At 35.5% G+C, this 9,638-nt stretch overlaps 1 pseudogene across 1 annotated transcript in view; it reads right to left on the minus strand.

Annotated features, from left to right (window-relative positions):
- Positions 1-9,070, minus strand: part of LOC149261175 (calcium uptake protein, mitochondrial-like) — a 199,114-nt pseudogene extending 190,044 nt beyond the window's left edge. Inside the window, exon 1 of the transcript XR_016258402.1 lies at positions 9,031-9,070. The product of XR_016258402.1 is annotated as a calcium uptake protein, mitochondrial-like (transcript). The remainder of the gene's footprint in view (positions 1-9,030) is intronic.
- Positions 9,071-9,638: the final 568 nt, after the last annotated feature.

Consider the following 9,638-nt stretch of genomic DNA (forward strand, 5'->3'; position numbering starts at 1 on the left):
CATGAAATTTCCACAGGCACTTGCCTGCCAAGCAAGTTATAGTGCTTTCAGAACCTTAAATTTTCTAAATTAAGCCCTTAATTAAGGTACCCTATCTCAATTCTAAACAATGCTCTCTTTTGCTTTCATAGAGATTTTGGATATTGATTAAAGTACATTGTTTAGGTGTTTTGTAGAGGAGATGTCCCTCGGTTCTAACGTCTAGACAATGTAAGAGTTAATCTCAGCATATATCTTCTAGTGAAGGGTGTACATGGAACCTATTTTTAGCATCTTGTTCCAGAAGTGCTTTGTGTGATCTCATAACAGTTTTAATGAACTAACAGATTCTTTATCAAGATCTCCATGCTGCATGGAGATGTAACACTGTTTTCATCTCTTTTTAGGAGTACGCTTCAGTTGACTTACGTTTAGGTGTTTTTTCTGGGAGTGATTTGCAACAGCTTTCAGATCTCATTTTCACCTTATAAGAAAATTTGCATAACAAGGTTTTGATAATGTGTTGTTGTGGAAGCTAGCATTTTCGTTAACACAGTTGAGGGCTCCTCTAAATCATGACTTAGGTGATGAGATGTGATTTTTTTCAGCAAAAATTCTTTCGTATTGGGCACATTGGCCCCACTGGTAGATGGTGTAAGTTATTTTTATAAAGGTTTTGGTATTGTCGGTTTACTATTTTTGGCATAAGCAGAACGTTGCTTGTCACCATAGTTAAGACTGAGTGGATAAGGATAAGCCATTAACCCTTGGGGCATGGGGAGCTATTTTGATGAACTCGTGTTCTAATTTGGAAAGTGGTCAAGCTGACCTTGCATGGCAGCTTTGATTCTGGGAATTTTGTTTAGTGAAGTCAAAAAATAAACTAAGCCTTAATTATCTAAGGATGTGGAGGTCCAAGAAGAAGGCCATCAGTGCCTTCAGTTATCACTTGCTTCTTGTCTCCGTGCTAGCTGATGAACTTGGGTATTTTAGCTATCATTGAGTGTTGGAGATAGTGGAAGTACCTTTTGTTGCTTTCGTAGCAATTTTCTTCTAGTGGTGCCAGTGGACAGTAGTCATGATGCTTGATCTCCATATCCCCGTAGACTTTTAGGGGAATGTGAAGTCAATCTGATATTTCTCAGAAACATACTTGTGGCTTCTCTGATTAAGAGAAGAATGATCTTCATCCATGGCAACCAATATGAGCATATTGATGGTATGAAAAATATGTTTCCTGATCACTCCCTTAGTTTTAAGAATTGAATTTGTAGGATTCTAGTGTTGGTAAGATTGATTTGCCGTGTTGGTATTCCTCTTTCCATATTCTTATGACCTTTCCAATTACCACACCATTCAATGAATGAGGTTAGATTAGAAGAGTTTGGCATACTGTCTGGAAGATTTTTCTCATTATTTTCAGGTTTGCTAGTTTTTAAAGGAGACTTTCAAATTCAAGTATTTATTGCTGTCTCCGAAGGTTCCTCATTAAATTGGTAGATGGAAGTCACAGAACTGCAATTATTTTTGCCGATACAGAGATTATTTACTTTAGATTTGCAAGATGTGATGAATTAAAGATATACCTGTTGCAAGATATGATTAATTAAAGACATATCTGCTACGGATCTGAGTTACCAGTTTGTTGATTTGAGGTTGATATTGTAAATCTTTATGAAAAAGGCAAAAATGGCCCTTCCAATTACCACACCATTCAATGAATGAGGTTAGATTAGAAGAGTTTGGCATACTGTCTGGAAGATTTTTCTTTTTCAGGTTTCCTAGTTTTTAAAAGAGACTTTCAAATTCAAGTATTTCTCTGAAAGTTCCTCATGATCAAGAATGGTAGATTGAAGTCACAAAAACTGCAATTATTTTTGCTGATACAGAGAATATTTACTTCAGATTTCCAAGATGCGATGAATTAAAGATATACCTATTGCAAGATATGATTAATTAAAGATGCACCTGTTACAGATCTGAGTTACCAGTTTTGTTGATTTGAGGCTGATATTGTAAATCTTAATGAAACAGGCAAAAATGCCCTCCTAATACTTGATTGTGCTTAATTGTAGGTAGTAGGTAAATAAAAATGCCCTCCTAATACTTGATTGTGCTTATTTTCAGGTTTGCTAGTTTTTAAAGGAGACTTTCAAATTCAAGTATTTATTGCTGTCTCCGAAGGTTCCTCATTAAAATTGGTAGATTGAAGTCACAAAACTGCAATTATTTTTGCTGATACAGAGATTATTTACTTCAGATTTGCAAGATGTGATGAATTAAAGATATACCTGTTGCAAGATATGATTAATTAAAGATATACCTGCTACGGATCTGAGTTACCAGTTTGTTGATTTGAGGTTGATATTGTAAATCTTTATGAAACAGGCAAAAATGGCCGTTCCAATTACCACACCATTCAATGAATGAGGTTAGATTAGAAGAGTTTGGCATACTGTCTGGAAGATTTTTCTTTCTTTTTCAGGTTTGCTAGTTTTTAAAAGAGACTTTCAAATTCAAGTATTTCTCTGAAGGTTCCTCATGATCAAAATTGGTACATTGAAGTCACAAAAACTGCATTTATTTTGCTGATACAGAGAATATTTACTTCAGATTTCCAAGGTGCGATGAATTAAAGATATACCTATTGCAAGATATGATTAATTAAAGATGCACCTGTTACAGATCTGAGTTACCAGTTTTGTTGATTTGAGGTTGATATTGTAAATCTTAATGAAACAGGCAAAAATGGCCTCCTAAGACTTGATTGTGCTTAATTGTAGGTAGTAGGTACATACTATTGAAGAATGTAACTAGGGTCGGTCATCATGTAATGTACTTGTCAAAAGAATAAAGAAAATAATTTCTATTATTATAGTTATGACTTATTAAAGCATGGGTTTCATGCTTGGGTCATCATGTTTTAGGTCAAAGTCCCCATTGAGGACTTCTAGGATTTATTCTGAGTTAATAGAGTCATTGTACAATTAAAGAGACCCTTCTTGGGCTTTGGAATCGTGTAAAAAGATTTATTATTAAATAAAATATGATTTATGTAACCTCCACACCAAGTCGGCCAAATGGAGATCAAGTCGGCCTAAAGGACACCTATTCAACCTCACCTAGAGCCTATAAAAGGAAGGAGATCAAATTCATTTGGAGCATCTCATCTCAAGCAAGTTCGATATCTCTAGTGAAGTTGGAAAAAGTGCGAAGTAGGTCAAGGAAGTCAAAAGAAGTGAGATTTGGGTCAAGGTCAAAGAGAAAAGGAAAATCAAAGTTTTGGTGGTACTCTCTCTCTCTTTCGTGCCCTAGTTTGGGAAATCGAAGTCTTTCAAGTGTTGTTGTTGCCAGTTGTTGCCTGATGCCGTAAGTTGTAGCATAGTCGAAGTTGTTGGGGTGGAAGTGTTGTTGCAAAAGGGTCGAAGATCTGGAAGGGCTAACTTGGTGCGGAGGGAAGGTTTGGTCTATGTCTAGGTTGAAGAGTCTCAAAGAAAACTATTGAAGCAAGAGAATTTTTTACTGGGTTTTCCCCTCGAGAGGCGTTTTGCCCTGGCATAGTGCCTACATCTTATGTCTTGTGTTTTTGTGATCTTCATACACACATAATATGGTAATTGTTTGGTGAAAGATAAGATAATAAAGAAGTAAAAGAAGCCAACATAACTAACAAGTAATTATCAAGAAAGAGGAATCAAACCCTAATCTACTTGCATTGATTTCTCAACATGGTATCAGAGCTAAGGTCAAAAAGATTGAAGCTCACTTCATTGGCTTGAAGGAAAATGATTACTCCCTCTATGATAAGAATGGGATTCAATACTACAAGAAGTTGTATCAAAAGGATCTTCCACTACTTATTCAACAAGGTCAAAAGTCAAGGGTTCTTGGTTGCACTTACAGGTTCACTTAATGATGATAATGCATGGATTATTGGCAGTGAAGCATCTAGGGAAGAGTAAACAACTTCACACTCTATCAAAGGAATCATCTTCTCATACAGTGGAATTGGGAGACAACAAAAGTTATGCTATTAGAGGTTTGGGATCAACATCATTGAAGTCGGAGAATAGAGCTAAGATGAAGGAGGAAAAGAAAATTTAAGGATCCATTGAAACTAATCTAAGGAACCTCGAGAAGTTGATTAACGAATCACATAGGGAGACCTTATATGGAAAGAAGCTTATTATCTTCAAGGACAATAAAGGAAGAGAACAAATTAGAAGAATCATTCAATTACAATGCTTGAAAGAAGAGGATAGATCTCATCCTCGAAAAGTCTTAGATCTAGTAAAAGGAAAAGTGAAGAAATCAAGAAGTCAAAGAAAGAAGGGACGGGGATCAATCAAACTTTTCCAAAGAAGTTTCACCAAAGAAGAACATGATGGAAGCACCCGAACTCAAAGACATATCTGGTAGGAACTCTTAGGGACTCTATCCCTTACATCCCTCAAGCTTGAAAGGAGCCCTTACCAACTTCCAAAGATAAAGTATCTTACTCCTCGTATTGTCTTTTATATTTGGTTTCCCTTACTTATCTAAGTTTGTTTATATTAAATACTAATCACATCTAGCCATATTTTTGTCTAGAAAAGACTTGTTGAATACTCAAGGAACATGGAAGAAGGCTTCACAAGACAAAGCATTGGAATTACAAGGTTTGTTAAGAAACAAGAGGTATGTTTTATATTACAAATTTTGCTCTCTCCATATTCATTCTTGATAAACTATTACTAACATCTTTTTGTCTAGCTTCCATGAATCTTAAAGATTCTTGATTGGGCGATTCATCATTAGATAAATCTACCCTCCTCATATCTTTGATTACTCTTGTGGAACCCTAAAAAGGTTCATTGTGAAAACACTAACTTACGGGTATGTTAATGATCATGTGTGAAACCCTAACCTACTTAGGGTTATTGTTGAAATAAATTGTATGATGATTTGATGAAGTCTAACGTAACTGACTGATGCTTTGATGATGTTTTGTTTGGGGTTTTGGTATGGTTATGGAAACCCTAACTTGTTAGGATTGAATGGTGATGTCTAAAATCCTGAACCTTTGAAGTATTGATAATTTACGGTTTGTTGTGTGTTGTATCAAAACCTTAGATCATTAGGGTTTGGTAGAGTGTATAAGCAAGACCCTTATTATGTCTTAGAAATGAAATCCTTGGCATGTGTGTGCTTGTCCGATCAAACCCTAGACTGGCCTAGTATGTTATGTGTCTGACTCTTATTGATATTTGTGTAGTCGGGTTTGACTAACACATGTTATGATATGCTTGTGCATGATGATGGAATCCTAGATGTATGAGTTGACCTAATTGTTCATGGTCATGAGTCCTAGGGTTTGGAACTAAGCCCTAGTCAAAGTTTGATTCTCTAGGATGATAGTATTTGTAAATTCTAGGGTTTTGTAACTAAACCTTAGTAGAAGTCCAAATCTCTGATATATAATGATTATGTGATAATTTGAGATTTGTGTAAGATTGTTGAAATCTGAGTTCTAGTTATGACTAATGTTTGATTGAGAAAATTTAGGGTTTGTAACAAACCCTAATGGAAGATAGTCATGTTGTTGATTGAGCTGTGATTGGTTTTGATTGCTAAATCTCATGTATGAAATCTAGGGTTTGTATGAAATCCTAGTGGGAAGTCTAACATATGAATTCTGAAAATTGTTAGATACTTTATAGATCTATATTTGTTTGAATTGTTTCTAGGGTTTGCTATATGTTGTCGTAGGGTATGTCATACCTTTGAAAAAAACATTGAAACCCTAGATGTAATGAAAGTTGTTATGATAAAGTAGTCTAGGGTTCATGATAAAGTCCCTAGAAAGATGTTGAAGAGTATGTATCTCTTGTTTGTGAGTTTGGGCATCTGATATATATAAAGTTGAATGCTTCCATGATTTTGATATGGTTATATTGAGAAGGAGCATGGATGAAAGAAATCTCCTTATAATAAGAGGATGGTTGAGAATATCCCTTGCACGGGAATGATAAGATCCTCTATGATTAAGAGGGAGTGACAGATATGGTTCTCTACTTCATGTGTCATGCACTAGACCAGAACTAACAACCATAAGTTTTAGTGAAGGCCATGAGTGAGAGAAGAAAATTGGAGAATGTATTTTGAAAGGATAAGAAAAGTCGGATCGATTTATGAAATATGTTGCTTCTGTCAAGATTCATTGGGAAACCTCTAAGTCCTACTATGGAAAGTTTGGAAGCAACATCAAGTTGTCTAGAAGACCTCAGAGGTTTGTAATTGATTATGTACATTTGAAAGTGTATTACTAATCGGGGTTGTGTTTGTACAAGTAAATCTCTCGAAGTTTTGATAGCATGCTGCTTACCACCGATTAGTTTGATTGGGAGAGATTTGTTGAGGCTTTGCAAGTGAAGCATTGCTCGGGAGGACATCTGGCCGGCACTTTGTGTTGATGTCTAGGTCCCAAAGTAGGGAGGGTGGCATTGGTCGTAGAGCTCCGACCTCGGATACACACCTAGGTCCCTGGGTTGGTGGTTAGCAAGTAAGCCTAAAGAGGCTGAAAACTTGATTCCACCTTAGTCCCACTTGGATAGATTGCCCAGGTCAGGAATCTAGTCCATGGCATTGCGATGCCTAAACTCTTCATTGTTCATATAGTTTGAGATCTTCCATTATATTTGTATATTATGAATACCTCCCTAGTTAAGAGAGAGAGTTGAAGAATGTAACTAAGTTGAGTCTTCATTAATGTATTTGAGTCATCATGTAATGTACTTGTCAAAAGAATAAAGAAAAGAATTTGTATTATTATTATTATTATGACTTATTAAAGCATGGGTTTCATGCTTTAGGTCAAAGTCCCCATTGAGGACTTCTAGGACTTATTCTGAGTTAATAGAGTCATTGTACAATTAAAGAGAGCCTTCTTGGGCTTTGGAATCATGTAAAAAGATTTATTATTGAGTAAAATATGATTTATGTAACCTCCACACCAAGTCGGCCTAATGGAGATCAAGTCGACCTAAAGGACATCTATTCGACCTCACCTGGAGCCTATAAAAGGAAGGAGATCAAATTCATTTGGAGCATCTCATCTCAAGCAAATTCGATATCTCTAGTGAAGCTAGAAAAAGTGCGAAGTAGGTCAAGGAAGTCAAAAGAAGTGTGAGTTGGGGCAAGGTCAAAGAGAAAAGGAAAATTGAAGTTTTGGTGGTACTCTCTCTCTCTCTTTCATGCCCTAGTTTGGGAGATCAAAGTCTTTCAAGTGTTGTTGTTGCCAGTTGTTGCCTGATGTCGTAATTGTTGCATAGTCAAAGTTGTTGGGGTGGAAGTGTTGCTGCAAAAGGGTCGAAGATCTGGAAGGGCTGACTTGGTGTGGAGGGAAGGTTTGGTCTATGTCTAGGTTGAAGAGTCTCAAAGAAAACTATTGAAGGAAGAGAATTTTTTACTGGGTTTTCCCCTCGAGAGGATTTTTGCCTGGTATAGTGCCTACATCTTGTGTCTTGTGTTTTTGTGATCTTCATACACACATAATATGGTAACTGCTTGATGAAAGATAAGATAACAAAGAAGTAAAAGAAGCCAACATAACTAACAAGTAATTATCAAGAAAGAGGAATCAAACCCTAATCTACTTGCATTGATTTCTCAACACATACAAATTCAAAAACTGATCTAATTTAAAGAATTCCAAAAGTGTCATAAACAAAAGTACAATATTATTGACAATGCAACACTAAACATATGCCTTTGTTTTATTATTGACAAGGCAATGCAATGTATTAAAACTTTTAAGCCTAAGGTTACTTTGTCAGCATCAGAGAAGAGCACTGGAAATTTTTCAATCTGTGTAAACCTTTTCTCTGGACAATTACCCTTGTATTTGAGTTATTACATTTAGGTTTGAAGTAAATCAAAATTTTGCCTCTAGGTTTGGCTAAGAAAGGAAAACTTCTTGTGACACTTCACATGAAATGAAATAAAAAAATGTAAAGTAATATTTTAAAATAGTCCAGTCAAAGTATTTCAAGTCCAGGCCCAAACCAATCATTCTTCCCTTCTAAAAATTTGATGAACTATAAAAATGTTAACTTTTGTCCACTTAAAGATTTACAGGTCAAGTTGTCTTAAAACACCAAAGTGCCATCACTTAAGTAAAATGTGTGTAATTAGATGATGAGATACTATGGCATAACTCATACTGTTTAAAAATAGAAACAAATGAATATAGTCACTTAAGTGACTAGTACTCACGACTTCCCGTGAAATGAAATGAAAAGAGGTAAAGTAATACTATAAGATAGTTCGGTCAAAGTATTTCCAGTCTGGGACCTAACTAATCAATCTCCATTTCTAGAAATCTAATAAAACTATAGAAAGTTTGAGTTGAATTTGTCTACTTAAAAATTTATAGTTGTGCCTTAAACCCAAATAAGCTACTATGGTATAATTAATACTGGAGTGAAAAATGCAAAAGACGAGTATAGTCACTAAAGCGAGTATGAATTCCAGTTGCAAAAATTGCGAGAGAGTATCTAATTAACCCTGTTAAAAAAACAACTATCTAAATAGTTCTTTAAACATTTATTGTCTATGTTTAAATATCAAAGAGCTGTCCCATTAACCCTGTTAAGATAAGATATCAAACTGATCAAGATGAGTACAGTCCCTAAAGAGAGTATGAACACCAGTAGCGAAAAATGAGCAGGAGTATCTAATTAACCCTGTTCAGAAAAACAACTGTCTAAATAATTCTTTAAACATTTATTGCCTATGTTTAAATATCGAAGAGGTGTATTTATACAGTTATTGCCTATGTATAAATAAGGGTAAAAATATTTAATTCGAACATGCATCGTCCTGTGCCACATGAGTTTTTGAAAACCGCTATGTTAGACCTAAATCTAATTGATAGTATTTATTAGTGTGGAAGCTACTAAAAACGGCTTTTATCATAGTGAAACAAAACAAGTGTAGCATTGAAAGAAACTTATACACACGTTCTGTCAACTCCTGTTCAAACCCAGGAGAAAGAAGAGGCAGACTACCTACCTTTTTCAGTGCCCTGGGAAGACTCGTAGTGAAAACCGCTAAGACATCAACACTTGCAGTATAGTTTTCACAATCATCGAACAAGGCGATGTCACTGCTTTGGCAAACGAAATCACTGAAAGGAAACAACGATTTATGCACCATGTACCTTCAGTCCTCCTCAACCCTTCTATGTAACTTACTATGAAATGAAGAGGAATGAAACTTATTTACCTGGAGGCTGGCTGAGCGATGACTCCAGGATCGTTATCTTGGTTCTCAGAGCTTTGATAGCATACCATACCAGCAGCTGCAAATATGTGCTTCTGGGGTTCCAAATATTGGAAAAACTCAATGTGTGCCTGTGGGGTTTCAAATATTGGAAAAACTCAAAAAAATGGAACAAATGCAAAAACAATCCAGAAACCCCATCCCATCCCATCCCGGAGAAACATTTAGAAAACAAGATTGATAGAAACAAAGATAAAGATAGAATTTAAAATTGAAGAGCAGAAACGCACATGAATTAAATAGAAACACATCGTAACAGCCAAATGTGCAAAAGGAAAAACAAAATATGAGGTCCAGAGAAGAAAAAGGAAAGGAAAACTGTTTTGAAAAATGAAATT

Source organism: Pinus tabuliformis, chromosome 6, assembly GCF_031772625.1.
Source record: "Pinus tabuliformis cultivar Carrire ecotype Pingquan chromosome 6, CPIR1, whole genome shotgun sequence".
Classification (NCBI taxonomy): domain Eukaryota; kingdom Viridiplantae; phylum Streptophyta; class Pinopsida; order Pinales; family Pinaceae; genus Pinus; species Pinus tabuliformis.